This window comes from Ornithodoros turicata, chromosome 1 (assembly GCF_037126465.1).
Source record: "Ornithodoros turicata isolate Travis chromosome 1, ASM3712646v1, whole genome shotgun sequence".
Classification (NCBI taxonomy): domain Eukaryota; kingdom Metazoa; phylum Arthropoda; class Arachnida; order Ixodida; family Argasidae; genus Ornithodoros; species Ornithodoros turicata.
This window is the reverse complement of record NC_088201.1, coordinates 33,922,936-33,945,014: the sequence shown is the minus strand read 5'-3', so window position 1 is coordinate 33,945,014 and position 22,079 is coordinate 33,922,936. Positions and strand designations below refer to the sequence as shown.

At 47.4% G+C, this 22,079-nt stretch overlaps 1 long non-coding RNA gene across 1 annotated transcript; it reads left to right on the top strand.

Moving 5' to 3' along the window:
• Nucleotides 1–6,153: 6,153 nt before the first annotated feature.
• LOC135398180 (uncharacterized) lies at nt 6,154–17,980 on the top strand. The gene is made up of 3 exons (XR_010424023.1): nt 6,154–8,447; nt 8,575–8,711; nt 17,163–17,980. It is a non-coding gene; the product is annotated as an uncharacterized LOC135398180 (long non-coding RNA).
• The last annotated feature ends 4,099 nt before the right edge of the window (nt 17,981–22,079 follow it).

The window sequence follows — 22,079 nt, the reverse complement described above, 5'->3', positions numbered from 1 at the left end:
ACGGGTACAGATGAGGTACCAAACGAAATATTGAAGGCCCTGAGCTCGTGCGCCGTCAACGCTCTCAGGACCCAACTCAACGCTGTACTAGCCACAAAACAGTGTCCACGGGATTGGAAGAAGACAAGGGTCAAACTGATATACAAAGGAAACGGCAAAGACAGCAGAAAACTGGACTCGTATAGACCGATAGCGCTGTTAAGCAACATCTACAAGCTCTTCATGTGCATCCTAAACGAAAGGATCAGAGACTGGTGTGAACAAAAAGGCGTCTTCAGTGAGGCCCAAAATGGTTTTGGGAGAGGCCGTCGGGGCTCAGACAATATCTTCACACTAACGCAGATGATCGAGTTGTCGTTGGCTGACAAATCCCAACTCCATCTCACGTTCTTAGACCTAGAAAAGGCCTATGATCGAATTCCGCACAACAGACTCTGCAGCAAACTACCTGCAATCGGCCTCGACCGCAACACCGTCGACTTGCTACGGAATGTTTATTCTGACTGCACGGGTATTTACTGCTTAGGAGGTTATACCACAAAGGAACTGCCTATTACCACAGGACTGAGGCAGGGCTGCCCCCTTTCACCGACGCTGTTTAATATATACATCAACGACCTGTTAACAGCGCTCGAAACAACCGGCCCAGGTCTCCTATTTTCCAGTGACCAAAGACAACAAGCTCGAGACGACAAGGATACCATGTCTAGCGTTCGCAGACGATATCGTACTTCTCTCGAGCACAGAAAGAAACATGCAAGAGCTGTTAGACATCTGCACAACTGTAGCCGGGGAGGATGGATTTCGATTCAGCCAGGAGAAGTCCCAACGGATGGGTTTCAACGTTGTTGACCAACCAACCTTGCTACTACAAGAAAAGACCGTTGTAACGTGCACTTCGTACAAGTACCTCGGGGTCACGATCACGAATGAACCGCAATACTCAGACGCCCATGAGAGGAATTTAGTACTTAAGTCAAATCAATTGAAAGGGTACACCTGGAACCTGGCCAGAAATTCCTATAACCCGTACATGGTTGGACGCATCCTCTGGAAGACAGTGGCCGTCCCAGGTGCCACCCACGCAAATGACGTGCTGGTATACCAGCCCCCAACACTGAAAGCTCTGGATAGACACCAGTATGAGCTTGGCCGGTGGGTTCTTGGCGGCAATTTCGCGACAGCTCGACTGGCGGTGACGGGCGAGATGGGCTGGTCGACATTCGGGGAGCGCGACGCTCGGTCGAAGCTGACGTACCTCGGCAGGCTGACTCACCTGCCAGACCGTAACTATGCCACCAGAATTCACCGGCACGTAAGATACCGCGGCGTGAGGACAAACTGGGTCCGAAGGATAGCCGCCCTGGACAGAACCTATAGCGCGGGCACCACGCGACACCTGTCTAAGTCCGAAAAGGAATGGTCTCGGGAGGTAATGAAGGAAGTACGAGCAAAAGAACAGATACTCTGGCGCGAGTCACTGGCGAAGAAAAAGAGCCTGGACAACTACGCAGTCTGCAAGGAGATCCCGGCCCCAGTGGCGGAGTATAGAGGCGATAGGGACAGCGCTCTGCTCTTTCAGGCAAGGACAAGATCCCTCCTTACCCAAAAGAGGATCTTTGAGCTCTTCGGAGAGGGAGACCCTGTGTGCCTCCTCTGCGGCAAAGAGGAGGAAGACATCGACCATATCTTATTCCGATGCGACACATTAAACAGCCTGGATACCCGAGGGGAACTCCTCAAACATCAGGAGAATAAAGCCATGCTTTTGGGCTTCAGTGACTTTCGCCCAATCGTAACGGACGCCGCTCCTTGCACCTCAACGAACAACGGATCTGATACAGTGCCATTGGAAAGCTGTGGAGACCGGAGCCCCCGCGCTCCGCCTTCCCCTCAGCGCAACACTCACCCCATCCACCACACCAAGCGCCATCTGCGAGCGTGGGACAGAACAACACGTACAATGCTTGAAGAGACGAACTGGGTCTGCAAAGACTATATGTTAGTGTTCACGTGTGTGCGTGTTTTTTTTTCCTGAGGCGTTTTAAAAAGAACGCCCGCCCTGTCGCAAAAGGGAATAGGAACTGGAACTAACTAACTGACTATATATGTGTCCAAGGAGAAATGGGATGGCTTTCCGAGAAGTCCGGCCCAAAACGCGATATCTCGGAAGATTAATACACAGACCAGAAGACACACTGATCACGCGCATCTTCCGACACCTCCGCTACACTGGGCCACGCACAAATTGGATAAAAAGAATCGATCAGATAGACCGCACATACAGCATGAACACAGCTCGTCACATAGCCACAAGTGAACGAAGCTGGAACAGAATAATATCGAAAGAAATGAATGTAATCGAAGAAGACAAGTGGATCGCCGAAACAGCAAAAAGGAAGATCATGTATATATATATAGCAGAAACAAACTCGCCCCAGCACCGGAACCCTTCTATCGATAGAAATAGTGGAGTTTTCTTTCAAGCCGGCAGTGGATCTCTGCTAACAAGGCAAAGACTCGCAGAGCTCTTTGGCAAAGAAAGCGCGAAGTGCATCCTCTGCGACACCGGAGAAAACGAAGACCTAGAACACGTACTATTATCTTGCCCAGCGCTTCACGACATACGACCCTCGCAACCGATCGAGGTCATCCTGGGCTTTGAACCTCGTTAACATTCCGTTCTTTCGACGACGACGAAGCTGAGCTGCGGTGAGTGATTCTGTCCTTGTTCTGATTTTCTGTAAATATCTATATATCTCTGTGTGTTTTCCTTTGTGTGATTCTATTGTTGGTGATGGGCTAGTGTCATTCTTTTGGCGTGTGTGTGTGCCATGGCCAGCCGGCCGCTCGATTTTCGCGTAACACTGCCGTCGGCAGTGTCAGCGTGGAATTCCTTCTCGCTCTGGTGAAGAAGGCTCTTGGTGGCTGTATACGATCTTTTCAGCACCAGGATGAGTCAGATTTTGAGCTCAAAGCTATGTCTCCCCAAGGGGCTGCAACCCTGAAAGGTTTGGCCTCTGTAGAGGTAAATGGTGTTGCCATTCCTTTGGCTTCTTTGGAAACTAACCTCACCGTAGTTACGGTGTCTAAGGCACCGGTTGGTATGGATAGCGCGCACATTGTTTCAGTTCTGGGCCAGTATGGCACAGTAAAGGACATTGTCCGCGAGACATACGACCATCCGGAACTCAATTTCATAGAGACCGGCAACCGCCGTGTGATTATGGAAATGAAGTCCCCGCGGTGCCAAACTTCATCCGCGTTAGGGGTAAGCGACTTATATTTCGCTACCTAGAGTCACTAAATAAGCTACGCTTCAGCTGAAGCGTAGCTTATTTAGTGACTCTATCGCTACCCAGGCATGCGGAGAACTTGTTTTAGGTGTGGACAGTCAGGGCATTTTAAAAAGTCCTGCTCGGTGCCTGTGTGCTCTAGGTGTGGGGAGGTAGGTCATGCTACCTGTGAGAAACCCTGCCGTAGGTGTGGAGGAGACCATGCTGCTCGGTGAAAACCTGGGCGTCCCGTGTGGTGGGCATTTCAAATGCCTCGGAGACCGGTGGCGCTGGGTCTGCACCAGCAGAGAGTGCGCCTTCTGCGGATGTAGTGTCGGAAGTCGCGGGTTCTGTGGCATTGGAGCCTGCAGCTGTTGTCGCTCCCAACACAGTGGATGGGGTGGAGGCAGGGATGTCCTCCGTAGTTTCCGTGCCGCTTCCGAGCGACTCAAGTGAGGATGAGTGTGACCATGACAACTGTGATGCAGTCGTCATAGTAGGGGGCGAGAAGGTGCCTCGGGGAGAGCCTGCTGTAGATGATGGTCGCTGGTTCCCGAGCGACGTATCTCTTTCGAGTGACGACGAAGCGTGGGGTAAAAATGATGGTGACATTGACATGGAGGCAGAGGCGTCAGCTGTTGTCTCAGAGGAAGCAACATTCGTGTAATGGTGGCAATGAGGGCATTATTTCAAATTATGGCACTTTCTGTGGCTACGCTGAATTGTAGGGGTTTTTCTCGCTGTACTAAGCAACTTTCAGTATTACAGTGGGCTTCTAGTCATTCCATTGATATTCTTTTGCTGCAGGAAACTCATTTTCTTTCAGCAAGGGCTGTCAGGAATTTAGAGGCGAACCATCGTGTTAGGGTGTTTTTTAGTCATGGCTCACCTCGTCGGTCAGGAGTTGGCATTATAATTTTTCCATCTTGTCGCGGCGTGGTAAAGTGGTTTGATCGCGATTGGGATGGTCGCGTTATTTCGGTTGAGTTGGACCTAGCGGGCACAGTTCTCAGAATTGTGAACTTGTACGCTCCGGTGCGCCTGGGTGACCGTACGGAATTTTTTAGGGGACTCGATTATTTCATGGTGGGTAACCCAAACCTTGTGATTGCGGGGGACTTTAATTGCACTATTGACGGTCATGGGAGTGGAAGCAGGCCTGTAAAACAGGGCCTGTTGCAATTAGTTGGCGGCCTAGGACTCATAGATGCATTTTCGCACATAAATCCTGGAGTTTACCAGTACACGTGGTGCAATGCTCAGGGTGCACATAGCCGACTTGACTGTTTGTACGTTTCTCCTTGTTTGGGTAGCCATGTTTTGAAATGCGATTTGCTTCCCTCTGGAGATCTTTCTGACCATGAGGGTGTGCGTCTCTCGCTCACTGGGTTGCGAGGTTCTCGCTCCGGATCCGGCTGTTGGAGGCTTTGTGCCGAGCTACTGCGAGACACAGAAATTCGTAACGACATCAAAGCGTTCCTTGTTGATCGCTGCGCTGACACTTTAGTCTCACCGGAATGGTGGGAAGAGACCAAACTAGGAGCCGCGAGACTTTTTCGTCAGTGGAGAGCTAGGCGTGCAAGGGACAGCCGGGAGGAATTTGTGCACCTCCGGCAAGTGCTGTCTATTTTGCGCCATCCTGAGTCGCGAGGCCCAGGCAATGATCAAGCCATACAGGACGTGCTAGGGAGGCTAGCCTCTCTGAGGTTACGTTTCTGGGACCAGTTTGCGGGCAGCATATTGCTCTCGCCTTTTACTTGGCCGTTACCTCCGTCGGCCTTCCAGTGTCATCGAGCAACTTGTTGCAACCGACGGTTCGGTTTAGGAGCACCCTGATGGAGTTCGATCACTGCTGCGTGATCATTTTATGGCGCTTTTTGACTCCGTGCAGCCTGCCGACGTCGAGGGTCGAGCGTTTTTGCCGGACGCACGACGTATCGAGCTCAGTGCAGCTCCGTTCTCCGTGGACGAACCCTAGTAGCACAAATCGTTTTGTAAACGTCGAGGAAAGGTCTAGCCACAACCACATTTTCATCTTGGAGACGTCTTCAATCTGATCTACATAACGTCTTCTACCCCCGGATAAGTTGACGCTTTCCCGAGTCTTGAAGACGTGTTTGTGGCCGTCTTGAAGACGTTCAAAAAATGTTTAGAACACTAATTGGAATGTGAGAAAATTCAGCCCTGTGGATATCCACCGGGTACAGTTTTCCGGAGATCTGCCTCTTTTTTCATTTTTCAACCTCAGCCACCGTCACCACACCAACCACACGTTCCATTTTCTGTTTCTCCAAGTAGAACTGCAAGCAGCACTGCCACGTGGCATTTTGGCCAAAATCGAAGACGCGGTTCACCGCGGTGGACCGCGTTAGCAGAGGTCCTCCCACCGTAAGAACAGCAGGCTCCCTCCACGGCGTTACACGTAGGGGAACCAGAGCGTAGAGGTGGTCTATTCCCTTGCAAAGGGAAAACAGATACTATGCATTCCTCGTCTTAAAAACTCCCGTAAACACGATAGCCGTGCTCGCCTCTGAGTCAAAATGAAGGGTGAGGTGTCTAAGTTTATTTCAATTACGCACACAAATAACACTGAAGTGGGAAATTTCTGGGAGTATTAACTCACCGTCAACTCAACACCTGTGTTTCCTACTGCTTTTGGTTTGAGACAGTCAGTAGGTCCACCGAAAGTAACTTATTCAGTGCACACAAATCGTCCTCGTCTGAGATACGTCTTGAACACAGTTGGCGAAGACGTATTATAAACGGAAACTCGGTACTTCTTGCAAACGTGAACGGAAGACGTTTACGGGAGGTCTTCCTTTAAGATATCTCTTCAACAGAGATGCCGAAGACGTATTATAAACGTTAAATCGGCGCGTCTTATAAACATACTATAAATTACGGCTTCTAGACGTCGCGTTGACGTCCTGATCGTCTTCTACCCTAATTTGACCAAATAAAGACGTTTCCGCGACGTTTTGTGCTACTAGGGAATATACTGCTGCCGTCAAAGCTCTTCACACAGGAAAGTCTCCCGGTTCCGATGGCCTCCCAGCTGAATTCTATAAATGCTTCTGGTCCACTCTTCGGAGGCCTTTGACAGTTCTGTTGAATCAGTGCTTGGCACGACGTCTCCTCTGTCCGTCCATGCGTGAGAGCATTGTCACCTTGTTGTGCAAGGATGCTTCCAAAAAACAAGACCCAAATGCCTATCGCCCTGTTTCACTGCTTAATACTGACTACAAAATTTTATCAAAAGCGATTTTGCAACACATCTCTCCAGTTCTTGGTACAGTCATTCCTCCTTTCCAGGCCTGTGCTGTCCCTGAGCGGTCCATCACGCTTCATACGCAGGCTTTAAGAGACGCCTTGTACAGGGCACATAGTCGGCGGCGACCTTGTGTTTTAGTGTCGTTTGACCAAAGGAAGGCCTTTGATCGTGTGCTTCACGAATACATGTACCGTGTGTTGGAGGCGAGTGGGTTTGATCGCGAGATCATATCGTGGTTCCGAGCACTGTATGCTGGTGCGTCAGCCACCATTGGTGTCAATGGGGGTACCCCTGCTAACTTCCCCATAACGGTGGGTGTCCGCCAGGGCTGCCCCCTGTCACCGGCACTGTATGCCCTAGTGTTTGGCCCGCTTTTAGAGTCCCTCGCATCCTCGGTTGCATCCCGGATGCTTGCCCTTCCGGGCACATCTGCGTTACCGCTTTTTGCGTATGCGGACGACCTGTCTCTCATCCTGACCGACGAGGAAGCTATCGGGAATGTTCTCCAGGTAATTGAAAGCTACGGTAGGGTTTCTAATGCACAGATCAATAGAGATAAAAGCGCACTACTTTTCGTCAACCTCATCCCGTCGTGCTCCGCACCCTTTGGTATTCCTGTGAAGAATGCCGTGCGCGTTCTTGGGTATGATTTCCTGCCTTCAGGAATATCTCCCAGCACCTGGGCACGTGTCCATATGCGTAGTATTCCTGTGCTCCGGGACTTGAAAGAGCTCGTACTCCCCATTACCTGCAGAGCGCGCCTTGCTGCGTCTTGGTTTCTGAGTAAATATTGGTATTTAGCCAATACCTCCATCCCTCCGCGGACTACTCTTCAGGCCGCTACACGTGCGGCGTTTCAGTTTATCTGGGGCGGTTCAGTAGAATGGGTATCAAGAGGTCGTATGTATCGGCCTCGCGTAGATGGCGGCCTTTTGGTGCCCGATTTCAAAGTGAAGTGCCTTGCCTTAGGTCTGCGCGCGATCTTTCAGGGTCTCCTAGAGCAGCGGCATCCTGCTCAGGGTCTACTAACTTTTCTGTTAGGACCCGACATTCGTTTTTTTTTCTGAGCTGACACACACTCGCCCGCGCTCAGAGTGTGTGGCTCCCCACCTGAAGGCATACGTTGTGGCAATGCGCAGCCTGCGAGCTTCTTTCCCTGATGATGACATAACATCATGGCCCGTGCGGCGCCTTTACATGGCACTTCTTGTGCTTAATCGGCCACCCCCGAACTCGACGCCTATTCAGCGCCACATAGCGTGGCGTACGACCACTGCTGGCTGGCTGGACGCCCGTCGGGCCAGTCTTCAGTGGCGCTTAGCGCATGACGTCTTGCCGCTGCGTGAGCGTTTTTCCCGCTTTGGTGTAACGTCACCCGGCTGTCCCTTCTGCGAGTACAGGGAGTCAGCAGAACATGCTTTCAGTTTATGTTTGTTGCCGGGTGCCCTGTGGCATCGTGTAGCGGGCCTCTATAGCCTGACGGATGTTGAGTGGAGCACAGTTCGTGGTCTGTACCCCCTCCCTGTCTCGCAGCGGGATAGGCGGCATTTTGTGCTCTTGGTGGTCGAAATCAACTACCAAGTGTGGATTTCACGCTGTCGACGAGTGCACGCGCAGGAGAGCCGCAGTGTGCAGGAGGTGATTCGGCTAGTTAACGCCGGTATTCGCAAAGTTCTTTGCAGGGAGCGTGCGGTGCTTGGAGCAGTTGAGTTTCACCGTCGCTGGATGGCCTCTGACATCCTCTTCAGGGTGGACAAGGACAGCGACGCCAATCCGCTTTGCAACGCGCACTATGTTTTTAACCGGGAATGCTCCATGGCGTGGCACGCGCATGTTCGACTAAAACACCGATGCACGAGCTGAAGCGTCGTTCACTGCTTAGCGCCGAAGCAAAGAGTCCGGTATAATTATTATTGTGGCTTCGAAACGGAATCAAAGTTATTAAACTATAAATTAAATTATGATAACAAGTACGAAATTAACATAGCGTGTAACGTAATTTGAAATGAACTTGTTTTTGTATTTTAGTGCCCCTTTAATGGATGGATGGATGGATTGTTGGTGCACCCCTGGTGGGCCTCTTGTGATCCGACTCCTGGTCAGGGTTGCCAACTTACTAACACGCAACGCAAGATGTAGCCGTCTGGGTGGCGAAAAGTTCCCAGGTTCGAATCCTGGCGTCAGCACCTTTTTCCTGAGTTGTTTGTTTGAATTTATTCTTGGGCTTTGGAGGCTTATGTGTTCGTGTTTGTCCTTAAATGTAGCCTACCCCGGCTAATTCCCGTTGTTTATGATGGGGAAGTTACTCTGGTTACTCGACAAAGGAACTTACAAGTTGAAACCCCAAGTCCAATTTTTCTTTCCGTACATACGGGAGATTTTGGTTGGCTGCGGTATAAGAGAGGGTCAGCATGACAAAATCAAACTAACAAGAAAATGAGAGCACGCTACGGGCCCACCTCCTCGGAGGGAACCGTAGCTATCGCCGTGGGGTTATACAGGGTGTTTGCTCTAACGTGTCCAGAAACGTGTCCAGAAAAATGTCTGCGCAGGACGTCGGCGACGAACGCGCTGCACAGACACCATTCCGTCGAGAACTCGGTTCACTCGGATTACTCTGCCGGATCTGCAGTCACACATCATTGTTTGCACAATTTGCTCTTCAAACTGTTTGCATTGTCCACGTGAAACTACAGAATTGGGTCATTCCACAACAAATGTTCCGGGGCGTCGCTAGATCCCCTCAGATGTTCATGAAAAAAAAGTGTGAGCTCTTTATTACGTACTATATGACATCGTCCAGAAATTCTGGAGTTCAATTATTAACCGTCTCGAATTTACAGCCCTCTAAAGTTCCGCTAAATGCCGCAAACCGTATTTTACGTATGACGTTTTTCTGAAGCTTCCACAAAACTCAGAAGCGTTTTATAAACTGTGAACTCTGTGCAAAGATCAGGTTCATACAACATAGGCATGCAAATTCACTTTGTTTATAATTATGACAGTTTTTCTGAGACGCGAATATGGCGAAAAAAACGTGATATTACTTTGGAGTGCTGCGCGTCTGTCTTTAGCCTGATCGTCACGAAAAAAAAAATCACATGGTATGCACTACATGTGCCAAGCTACACACGAAAAATTTACGTCTCGGCTGTAACGATTTCAGACTAAACAAATGAAGAAAACGTCAATTTTGCCAAAAATGCCTACCTTCACCCCCAAAATTCGCGTTGTGGAGTTCGAGGTAAAAAAATTCCGACAATGCATACGGTTAGTACAACACTTCTTCTAAAACAGATAGAAAAATCTCGAGGGTTATATTTTTTCAATGCGAGAAATGAATTTTTACATTGCTCACGGCGCCCGTGCTGTGCCCCTTGCGTTCGCTCCGGGGAAGGAACACAGTCAAACTGCGGTTTCTTCTATTTATATTGAACTTAAGAACTCAAAATGGTGATTAATGAGCAAGTTGCAACATTACTAAAAACTTATTAGACATGCCGCAACATATTATATTTATCCTCGAAATGGCCCGTATGTCCTACGCATCACCTGGGCTGTGCATTGGTTTAAAGGTACTGTAAAGCAGCACCGATCAAATGTCATTTAGTGTAGCTATTCGATAGCCCAAGCCACCAGGACAAAAACTGCGCAAGTTTCATTCCAATCGACGGTGCAATTAATTAGAAAATTACAATTTAAGATTACGGGCAACACTGTACTAGGTATTCGAAATGAATCCGTACTCTTGACACATACGGCGGCAACAACATTGCATGCGTATAACACTGGGCCCGACATAACAATCCACCACAATCCACCATAAAATCCGGTCCTGCAATCCACACAACGATCCACATCTGAGGATAAACGGATAAGCGAACTGAAATGAAATGCTGAGCCGTTGAAAAAAATTTGTCAGACGTTCAAGAAGCAAGACAGCTTCGGGACTTGTTTGTTCACAGAGGTTCACAGAGAGAGTTTGTTCGTTCGAAAGAGGCCGCGAACAGAAGGAGCACGCAGGCGCAGCAGAGAAGTAAGGAGAGCCTCCATCGAACAGCGGCCAGCGCTGGGATACTTCGCAAAAAAACACTGTTAACAGGGGTTTCAGAATGCATAGGTAAACGGGAAAACTAATAATATGGTTACTAAAATAACGAAGTTCCGATGTAATAGTGTGTAATACCAATTTTCAGTGTTGCCCGCTGTACAGGATCAGGATCAGGATCAGGGTCGCCTTATCCATTTTGAATCAGGGCAGAGCTCGTGTAAGAGCTTCACAGGCGTAGAGACAGGAAAAGTCTCTGAAAAAAAGAAGAAAGAAACACTACAATATCGTCAACTTTCTCTCGACGCTTTTTGTCAGGCTTCCAGGTGGCGCTTTGTCTGCTCTATGCTCAGTGTCGAGTAGTCGCTGCCAAAGCCCAATAGCGAGAACATTGGTTCCGGTTTCGGTCTTGTTTGTTCCAATGTCGGACAAGAGAATAGTATGTGTTGGAGGTCCTCGTCTTCCCCGGTGTTGCAGATGGTGCATTCCGCGTTGTCAGTGTGGAACAAGTCTTGTATTCGTCGTCTAGTTAATAGGAATCCAGTCCGGGCTTGAAAAGGAGTACGCTTCTGTGGTCGCCCCTGCGTGGAACGTTTCTGGTGCTCGCTGATCTTTGTTTTCACTGTAGAAGTCCAGGCTCTTCTTTTTAGCCGTTGCGGTTCGCCACCTTTCTTCTTCTATCTTGTTCATTTCTTTGGTGATTATCCTTGCCCACTCTGTTTCGCTTTTGGCTTTCTGTCTTGTCGTTCCCTTGCTGTACATCCGGTCTATTTCGTTGATTCTTTTGATCCATGAGGTTTTAGTGCGTATGTACCGCATGTGGCGGAACATTCGTCCTATGTAGCTATCGTCGGGACTGTGTATGAGCCGGCAGAGATACCTGAGTTTTGATCGCGCGTCCCGGAGTGCGAACGTCGACCACGCCATTTCCCCTTCGATGGCTGGGTTTGGAGTTGCAACGTTTCCTCTCAGCAACCACTTCCCCATCTCTCGCTGCTCCCGATCGAGGAGCTCTATAGTTTTTTTCTGATAACAGACAGCCTCATTGGCATAGGTTGCCATTGGAACAACTGTGGCTTTCCATAGTAGGCGTCCCACTGAGTACTGATTGTACGAATGTCTGGCTAGATGATATGCGTGGCCTTTTTTTTTGGTGGGTTTTTTGGAGTAGCCTACGCTCATGATCGATTAGGTAGTCCATATTGTTCCGGATGGTTATTCCGAGGTATACGTATGCCTCCGTATGTTGGATTTCTTTGTCTTGTAGGTAAAATTTATATCCTGTATTTGTTCCAAAGCCCATCGATTTGTTTTTTTCTGTACTGAACGTCATGCTGTCAGCGGTCGCTTTGGTGCTACATATGTCTAGGAGATATTGGAGGTCCTCGTTCGTTTCTGCGATGAGAATTATGTCGTCTGCGAATGCTCGAGCGGAAATGTTTAAGTATTCGTCAGTGCCGTCTGTTTTCTTCGTGTTGAGACGCACGCCTTTTCCTGCCGCAGTGATTTCTTCGAGTAGATCGTTAATATAGATGTTGAACAGGATGGGAGACATTGGGCATCCTTATCGCAGGCCCACGTCTTGCTTTATTCTTCCTGACCTGTATGGTCCTACACTCTTAGAAATGAACTTCACCGCATAGAACGCTCCTAGCAAACCATCATCTCGAGTGATATCGTTATCTGCCTTGATTTGTTGAAAACGGGAGGCGTACGCCTTTTTTTGTGACAATTATGAACAGCATAAGTGTCACAAAAAAGGCGTACGCCCCCCATTTTCAACAAATCAGGGCAGATAACGATATCATTCGAGATCATGGTTGGCTAGGAGCGTGCTATGCGGTGAAGTTCATTTTTAAGAGTGTAGGTGATACGTGTTGTAGTTTTCCTTGTAGAGGTTCCGGACAAGTGCTATTGGGGGTTGTTTGACATCAGGCGTCGCACCGCTCCACTACGCCGCATCCTTCATGGCAAATTAAAATATTTATAGCGCGCTGTCGGTCGTATGGTTCCGCATATGGTATTTAGAAGCAACAAAGTCTCTAGTCACATCACCGGCATATCATGCTTGTCTACTGCTTTACAGTACCTTTAAATGTATGGAATCCCCTTGTACCGCGTATGGTTATATGCCCCCCTCCCCCCATGTTTGCGATTCTGGATAAACTACCTGGTTCTATCATCAAGTAAATAGTAATTATATTTTCGTGCAGAGTGATAGGATTAAAACGTTCTAATTGTTTTAGACCATCAGCGTTAAAAAAGAATCGGTCGCGAAAATGGGTAGAAGCAGTAATGGATTCAACATACGATGGAAGACTTCTCACGTGGTATCAACATCGGTGACGAAAGGCCGATATGAGACCAACATAGCGAAATACTCAACTAACGACCACGCGTTGCCCTTTATTTGGTCAGTCACGTGACCTGTCTTCTGTTCATCTCCTCTTATGAGCAGGGAACTCAACAGAAATTTTGTTCTGTTTTTCGAAACGAAGATTCAAGGGAAAACATCTGTTATGTGAAATTATATTTGCCGCTGAAATTCACAAGCCACGGTTGTAAATTCGTTGTCACATATTCTCTTCCAAGTACTACAACGTACGCTCTATACCTAGTAAACGCTAATAAAAATGATTAACTTCGTATAGCACTCAACCAGAGGTACGACACGGGAGTTCCTTGCGTTCGCCTAAGAATACGAACGGACTACTTCTATTACTGCTTCCAGTTTTTGCGGGGTAGCTCGACGTGGGACCGCAATTCGAATGGTTTAAGTTATGCGTACACGCATACACTGATGTTTTATGCTATTTACACAAGTGGAGAATGGTACAAGATATGTAATCTCGTTGTCTGTTTATTCGTAAAACATTTTCGAAACTAGTGCGTATTTCCCCGAAACTACTCGAAACTGCATTTTCGAACGTTTGAAAGGTTCCTACAAAAGTGTAAAAATCACAGCAAAATTCCGAGACATAATTGTTTTTTTGTCATGGCGCCTTCTTTCCAATGCAATCAGCCAAGTTAAATCGTCAGTCGGGTGCCGCGAAAAAGTTAAAGCATGCGCCGTAGAAAAAAAGCGGATATGGTGTACACCCTCATGAGCAAAACGTGCAGTACAGGGATTTTCACAGCACCCCCCCCCCCACACACACACCCCTAATACCCCCCAAACACCTGCTGCTAGAAATGCCAGAACAGCCCCCAAAACAGCAGATATGGGTGTGACCCCCCCCCCCCCCCCCCCCCTCTATAAGATGAAAATCCTGGGATCAGCCCTGGTCCAGTTTGACATACTCGCTCGTGTATGCCTTTGTTGGACTCATGTATTCTGCTATACGCGTACCAACAACTGTAAGTGGAACGATAGTACATGACCGCTTTAAGTCGTCAGCCAGTTCGAGATGAGTGATCAGACTGACAGAGAAGGATATGCATACCGCGCTCATCGAGAACTCCGGGATGAGCATTTGCATAGCCTTCTTTCCATTTTGCCCTTATAAATGCGGCTCGCTATACTCCAAGGAACACGCCGCGCATCTTCGGAGTGTATGCGACGCTGTTCCAGGTTTCGTAGTTTAGCGAACACAGACAACTGCACATCCGCCACGATATGGGAATTCTCAGCGTAAGTACTGTTCAGAGCGTTGCTGCTATCGCTATTTAATGATCACACTCTAAAAGCAGAACGTCACCGCATACCACGCTCCTACCTCCAACCATCATCTCGAATGACATCGCTCTTTCCCCTGATTTGCTGGCGACGGGAGGCGTACGCCATTTTTGTGACAATTATGAACTGCATAAGTGACACAAAAAGGCGTACGACTTCCGTTTTCAACAAATCAGGGCAGATAACGATATCATTCGAGATGGTGGTTGGCTAGGAGCGTGCTATGCGGTGAAGTTCATTTTTAAGAGTGTGGTCGAACGCTGTTTCATCGACGTCGTTTTATCGAACGCCATTTCATCGAACGCTGTTTCGTCGAACGCCATTTCATCGACGCCGTTTTACCGAATGCCATTCGATCGAATGCCGCTTCACTCAACGCGTCACCATGTGGCTTGTACAAGACATGCAGATACGTTTCATGTCCCTAGTAAGCAGAAAATGTTCGTGTTTCCGCACGGTAACGTTGACATTTGATAGTCTATTGCCGATTCAATTGAACAGTGTGATAACGGTGTTCCTACGATCTAGTGCAGGGTAGTCGATAGAGTATGTCACTGTGTGACTGTTTCCACCCCAACAACACCGAACATCCTCTGGATGTACGAATCCGTCTATTTTACTCGTCAGTCAAATCGGTTTCTGACCAAACAAAAAGTCAAGAGCACTCTTGATAACACAACCCAGTGGTGCCTAGAATGGCAGATGATAATTAGTTCTGATCAACATATCGATTGCCAAACTACAAACAAGAAGGAAAAAAAAAAGCAAAATATATGAGTATTTTTAAAATAGACTGAAGTCTACAGTGTAAGCTATTGAAGAATGTTGATTATCATAAGTACTTGGGTGTCATTATCTAGAATTGGATAGCCATATTAAACGCATGTGTTCTAAAGCTACTCGATGCCTTTCGATGTGAAAAAGGAAATTTCGCTTTGGAGCGAAGAAATTAACAGCATGTAAATCATTAGATCTTGCTCGGAATATATGCATCAGCAGTCTGGGATTCATAAAATGAATCCCAGATATTAGAATACATATGAATCCGAAAATAGAAAGAAAATGCAAAAGCCTACTGCACGGCTCATATTGTCCAGGTGCAGAAGCTTCAGGTGCAGAATGCATAACTTCAATGGAGGGCGGCGAGATCGCAGGCTAAGCCAACTTTAAGAGTAGGTGTCCCGCAATTCTGGGAATGTGTACACGGTAATTACATTTAAATATTAGAAATGAATGATTAAGTTGCGAAAATTTTGTTTCATTTGGAGGGTGACTGCCCAATGGATGGTCTCCGAAAATTTCAGGTTGAGTACTGGCAAAAAAAAAAAAAAAAAAAAAAAGCGTCGCCAGACGTATAAGCGGACAAAACAGCTGATATAGTTACCTAACGAAGCTTACTGTGAACGGCACGTCATAAAGATTGCTAAAAATTATGTTTTTCTTTGCTAGCGTGTATACGCTAGCAAAGAACCAGACTAATAAAATTCCTTGTATTTCATGCATGTTATCATACGCGCATGTCCTTATATTACAGACATGTATTGGTGCGTAGTACAAAAGCCATATATACAGGGTGTTTGCTCTAACGTGTCCAGAAATTATATTTAAAGCGAGCGATAAAAGAAAAGCAAGTGGTACTTTTTTGCTACTTGAGTAAGAAACAGGTACTGCTTCACTAGTAGTCAAGTAGCTGAAAAGTAGCGCTCGTTTCTCTGTTATCGCTCGCTTTAAATACAATTTCTGGACACGTTAGAGCAAACACCCTGTATATGTCCTTATACATTTCACCCATTTTATTGCAATAAAGATATTCCCTACCACCTCCTCAAGCTCAAGGAAATAATACAATAAAAAAATATTTTGCAGTAAATTTACGCATCAGAAAATTAGCCATTTTCAGTTGTGGCAGAAGAATGTATGCTTGGAACGGTGGGGTGGTTGCTAGTTGAGTGACCTATATTATTGTTCATCTTCAGCGCTTCGACGGCGAGCAATTGTCCCCACCCCTCCAAAAACACTTGAGTTGAATCATTTCCACCCTCTTTGCATATCTTGCTTTCATTTCGTTGCGCATTCTCCGTATCGGGCTCATAGTGTATTCGCATTACCTTTACTAAACTGTCATAATTCGCGGATAGGCCCATGAACGGAGAACATGCTTCATAATAGTAACTAATGGCGTTGTCTTTGCAAACAGGGGAAACTTGCTTCGATTCACTCGAAGAGGTAACTCGAATGCATCTGTAACCCATAAAATGTTTTGGACAAAAGAAAAAGCGATTCGATGAAACGGCGTTCGATGAAACGTCAATTTTTCGACGAAATGGCGTTCGATGAAATGTCCCGGAACCGTCACTGGCATATGGAGAGTTTTAGTTACTGCGTGCGCAAAGAGATAGCGTACGCAGTACAAAACTCCGAACTCCGAATGGCAAAAAGGCTGTTAATTCGTGCAATTCTAAGTGTGTGCGTAGGGGGCTCTCCTTGGGTGTACCAATCTGCATTCGATAAGAACGCGTTTACTCGAACTCTCAAAGGGTTCATACCGACACTACATGATTCAATATAGCAATGTCCAGAAAGGTTTACTTTGCAACCCCGTGCGGAAGTGGGTATGGATGATGGAGCAAGATAAAGCAAAACCATCCCACAACGACACGTTTTTGCATATGGCGTGCAGCAGAGGCACGCATGACAAGCAGTCTAGAACGCGATCGAGGATGTGAACAGTCCGTGTATCTGTGTTCTGACGAAGGAACTGGAGAAAATAAATCACGTAATAATAATACCAAGAATGGCTAAAGACATCCTGCATGTATGTTATTTGCTCTTCCCTGAGAAGTGCCCCAGCATGGCTTATATCTTGCACTCAATTAAGACAATGTCCTGCAGGTTTCACTTCTGTGTCTACTAGCAAGTTCTCTGGCAACCTGTATGCTCACACTGCGAAGCTACCAGGAAGCGATTCGCCAGTCAATCTCCAAGCCTCATTCAGGCTCAGGTTACACCAGTTCCTACACAGCGACCGGCGTCATACCTGCTGCCCTTAAACCCTTCCTGAGCTCTGCTTCCTCCACACCGTTGAGCTACAAGAACATGACTTTCAGACATGGAATGGGCGTAAAATATATCGAGCAAAGTGAAGAGAGACACGACTTACATTCGGAAACATTCGTAGGGCAAACCGGTTTCCCAACTCCACAATCAGAACAGGAGCCTCTGGAAACCGTCTCATCCTTACAACGACTGCTCCTTCTGCACTCAAAAATACCTGCCAGACAATTTTATCCACCAGCGACGATCAACTCGCCACTTCCATTTCCAAAGAAAAAGCCACTTACGTACATAGGTACGGTGTCGTATTCACCACTTGGCAACTATGCTTTCGGTTATAGGGCTCCAGGCCACGGTATGCCCCTGTCCAAATGATGAAAGCACGTACAGAAACATAGTGTATAGTTTTGATCGATATTTTACGAAATTAACCTGTCCGTATGTAGTGTTAGTATTGCTGGTGAAAATCTCCTGCCTCTGACACCCAGGAGAGCAATCGCCCAAGGGCGATGCCTGTCTTGTGTACTCATAAATCACTGTGCGACCCGGACATGTCAGACGAAGCGTTGACCGCTCGCCGTTAATTTTAAAATGTCTGGTATATCCTTTACATTTTGGAGCCAACGTCTCTTCCTATTACCACCACTGTCATCCAATTATTCATCTATCAAGAGTACTTTAAAAAGACGCATTCATCTTCGTCGCATTTTTCTTTCTTTCTAGTGAATATTGTGTGCTCGTTGGTAATTTGATTCATCACCCTCCTTCAGAAGAAATGTACACTGAATTTGGAGAGAAAATAAATTTTTTTTTCGCTTTGCTCCTCAATTCCTTCACCCGACGTATACATTTAATTTGGCGCCTTCCGATTTTGTAATGGATGATGGGGTTTCGGCAGCACGGACGGACGGACTGACAGCTTATGGGGACCCAACTCGAATACAGCCAAATGTAATGGCTATACAAAAGAAAGCAGTACTAATGTGTTCTTGTTCGCCTACATAGGCGATATCAAGAAATCTCAGGTGCACGCGTTTCATCCTGGGCGCTATTGCAAGTGGGAATTGTCACCAACTGCCACACAATGTCACTTTAATTTCGATTTGCCTGACCTCAACACTACGGGCCCAAAGAGGAGAAATTGAAATAGTTTGGAGACTTTCTCCCCCTTTCTGATAACAAAATTAACACAGTTCAAAGCAGCGCTATATGCTCACTGGGATTTTCTGCAGTCGTCGGCTGTATAGACAAAGATGCCGATAACGCTACTTTATTTTAAAATCTAAATCAGATGTATAGTGCACTCATGAAGGTTTGTACGTATAAATGTACGTTTTAAACGTTATCCCGCAGACTGCGCGGTTTCGCCGAATGAAATTTGTTTCAAATTCTGCGGAAGTCGATTTCATTTAACATTTGTTGAAAGGATTAGGAAGAAAGTGGAGTCGCTTAGCATTTCTTTTTCACGTGAGGTTTCGTTACTGTTACATTTGAAGTCGTATGGCTAATATGGCAAACATGTCAGCGGGTTTGTTCGAGGGCTACAACACGAGAACCCCCCGGCATTGTGAAGTTGTCACATAGTACTTCAGAGGCACGCGCACATCGAGTCTTGTACGGCCTCCTCATCGACATGCCCCTGCACTAGCACTGCGCCGAAATCTCAGCACACTGCACACCGTAGTTAACGGCCCTCGCGTAAGACGGCGTGTCTAAGCATCTTGTACCCTGTCACCAAGTTGCTGGCGTCCTTGGCCGGGTTCGAATCCGCAAACTTGGGATCAGTAGGCGCACACACTACCAACTGATCCACCGATGCCGATAGTCAAGGACTCTGCTTGCCGCGCTTGCCCGCATGTGATAAGTCGTGAGCATCGTCTATCATGACCTACTAAACTGAACAGTTTATACTTTTACACCCGCAAGTCCCCCCCCCCCCCCCCGTTCTGTTGCTGGTTCAGTCATCAAGTACGTACCAGACTTCGTTTTTTCAAAGAATCTTACTTTCTGTAATACTTATCCGGAACGCAATAGCGTGGGCAATGCATCCGTCGCTCACTCGTCCAGCTCACATCACTCTTGATACAGACAGTTATGTACACGGGTCTAATGAGTTCCGTGTCAGCCGCACCGCCATCGCGGAATTCGCGTTCATTTCACCTTGGCGTGACAGTTACCGTATACTGGTCACGTCTGTCTGGGGATGCGACTCGGAAAGGAGGTCTGGTTGCTGGACTGCGAATTTCAGCAGTGCGCTATACTGGATGAAGACACGTCTTCGTTTACTTTACATTTTCTTTTAAATACCGGAAGATCTACGATTTTGCCTAAGCGAAATTACTTGCGTAGTGTGTACGCTTTACGTACTCCAGAGCACCAATTGGGGAAAAGGGGCGTTGACAGAGCTGAAAGGGGAGTCCACTCGCAGCTCTCTCAGCCGTTCCATTACTGGAAACAGTAACAAAAACACAACGGAAACCAAAATATTTCAGCAACAAAAATAGAAACTGTAACGAAAATACGCCCGTTACTCTTGACGTCCGAGTCTTCCCCTTGCCCTTCCCATAGTATACATGACATTCTCGGGTAAACATAAACAAGCCCCCGCCACAGCTTCCGGTGTCACGAAGACTTCCGGTCCTTCCGCCACTAAGGACGCTCAGAACCAGCCGCCATGCAGAATTCTATATTTCGCTTTCCTGATTTGTTGAAAATGGGAGGCGTAACGCCTTTTTATCGCAATTTGAATTGCCCCGAAAAGGCTTATACGCCCCTCTCTCTTCTCAAATCAGAAGCGATATCTGTATGAATCGGCACAGTGGTTGGCGCAGAGCGTGTTTTGCTGTGAAATCGGATGTCGTTTTGGCACCAAACCGGAAGCGGTGAAAACGGCATGTATTCAATGCATCAATGTGTATGAGGCACGTATGAACAACACGGGTCGGAACAACACGCCACCGACTTGGTTACAACCACCTGGGGCACGAAGAAACTCGTAAACTCGCTGGTGAATGCATGATGTCTCATTTCACTTGGGGGGTGAGAAGCAGTGCGACTACCGCTGTGCACGGAGGTGAAAACGCTTCTCTCGAGGGAATGTGGAAGATGTCTGATGGCCAGGTAGCCCGCCAGAAGCTCCATCTCGAAGATGTTATAGCCAGTTTCTGCGGGCTTGAGCTTGCGAGAAATGAACCTCAATGAAGTTTGTTCAGACCCATCGTGCTGAAGCAAAGCCGCACCGACGGCGGTATCCAACGCGTCCACGACGTGTGCAGGAGCGTTGGGCATAGAATGGACGAGAAGTGTAGCCTCGGAGAGCATCAGTTTCTGGGTGTTGGGCCTTCTTCGTTGTTGTCATAAGCGTGGCGGAATGGAACCGTCCTGGAATGGTGACATAAAGCTGCCCCATCGCAAAAAAAGAAAAAAAGAAAAAAGAAAAAAAAAGCAAGATACAGCCGTCTGCTGGGAGGTTCACGGGAACTGTCTTCTGGGACATGCTGGTGGATGTCATGCAGACTTCTTGGAATAAGGGGTCACGATTAATGCCCAGTACTACTCCACGTTGATAAAGGGTGCCGTGCGAAACGCAATTCGCAAGAAAATGCCTGGGACATCGTCCGGAAGGGCCATTCTTCTTCATGACAATGCCCAGCCTTACACGGCGAATTCGACGGTAGCAACTCTGGCCGAAATGCACTGGTTTTGGTTTTGCCCCAGGTTTTGCCCCATGCCCCTTACTGCCGAGATTTACCCCCTAGCGATTACAATTTGTTTGGGTACCTTAAAGAGCATCTTGAAGGAAAGACGTTCCACACAAATTGAAGCTCTCCAGAAAGAGGTCCTGCAGTGGCTATACGACAGCAGTCCACTTCTTTCTACCCCAAAGGCATCAAAGAGTTGCCACAGCGATGGGAGCGGTGTCTAGATGCTCACGGTAAATACTTTGAAAAACTGACCTAATTTGGTGCTTCCCGAATTTTTCACTGCACTAAAGAAAAGTCACGGTCAACCTTGATGACCCTAGCAAGAGCAATGCTATTCTCATCTATAAAGTGAGGAATATGCTCTAACGACCAAATGGAAAGACAACCTGGACGAACCAGTTTTTGCAACCTAACACGTCTGTTAACGCTTCACTGAATATTTCGCCGGTTGAATCGCTACATGGATATCCTCCAAAGCGTCTCAGCGGGAAGCCTATATGAAAGGCCGTTTGAAGATTCATGGAAGTTTTTGCCGGTCGCAGTCTGGTAAATGTGCAATAGATCGAGAGAACAGAATATCAGATCGAGACAGTTGGGATATGGTGGGCCTCAAAAGCAATTTGGCGAGTACTGATCATGGGAAACATGGATCGCCTCATATTGCTCGTTTTGCTCCCATGAGAATCGGGATGCCCAGACGTTGCGAGCACTAAAGTTGATTACAGTCTCAACTTGTGATGAATGTTGACGTTAGTGCTGTGAAGAAACCCTACCGTAGGCTCACTCATGAAAGCGAGGTGACGAATCACGCGATGCGTGTACCGGAGCTTGATTTTTGAAAGGCGGACTCCACTGGTTTGTGATCAGTCAGAATGATGAATGGCGGCCTTCTAGGACGTGGCGAAAGTGCTTCAGGGTCGAGTATGCCGCTAAGCGCTCACGCCTGAGAGCGCTGTAATGTGACTGAGCACGCGGTGATCTTCTTGGAGAAAAATCCGATAGGGCGCCAATGACCGGAATTCTTCGGGTGGAGAACAACCCAGAGAGCTTG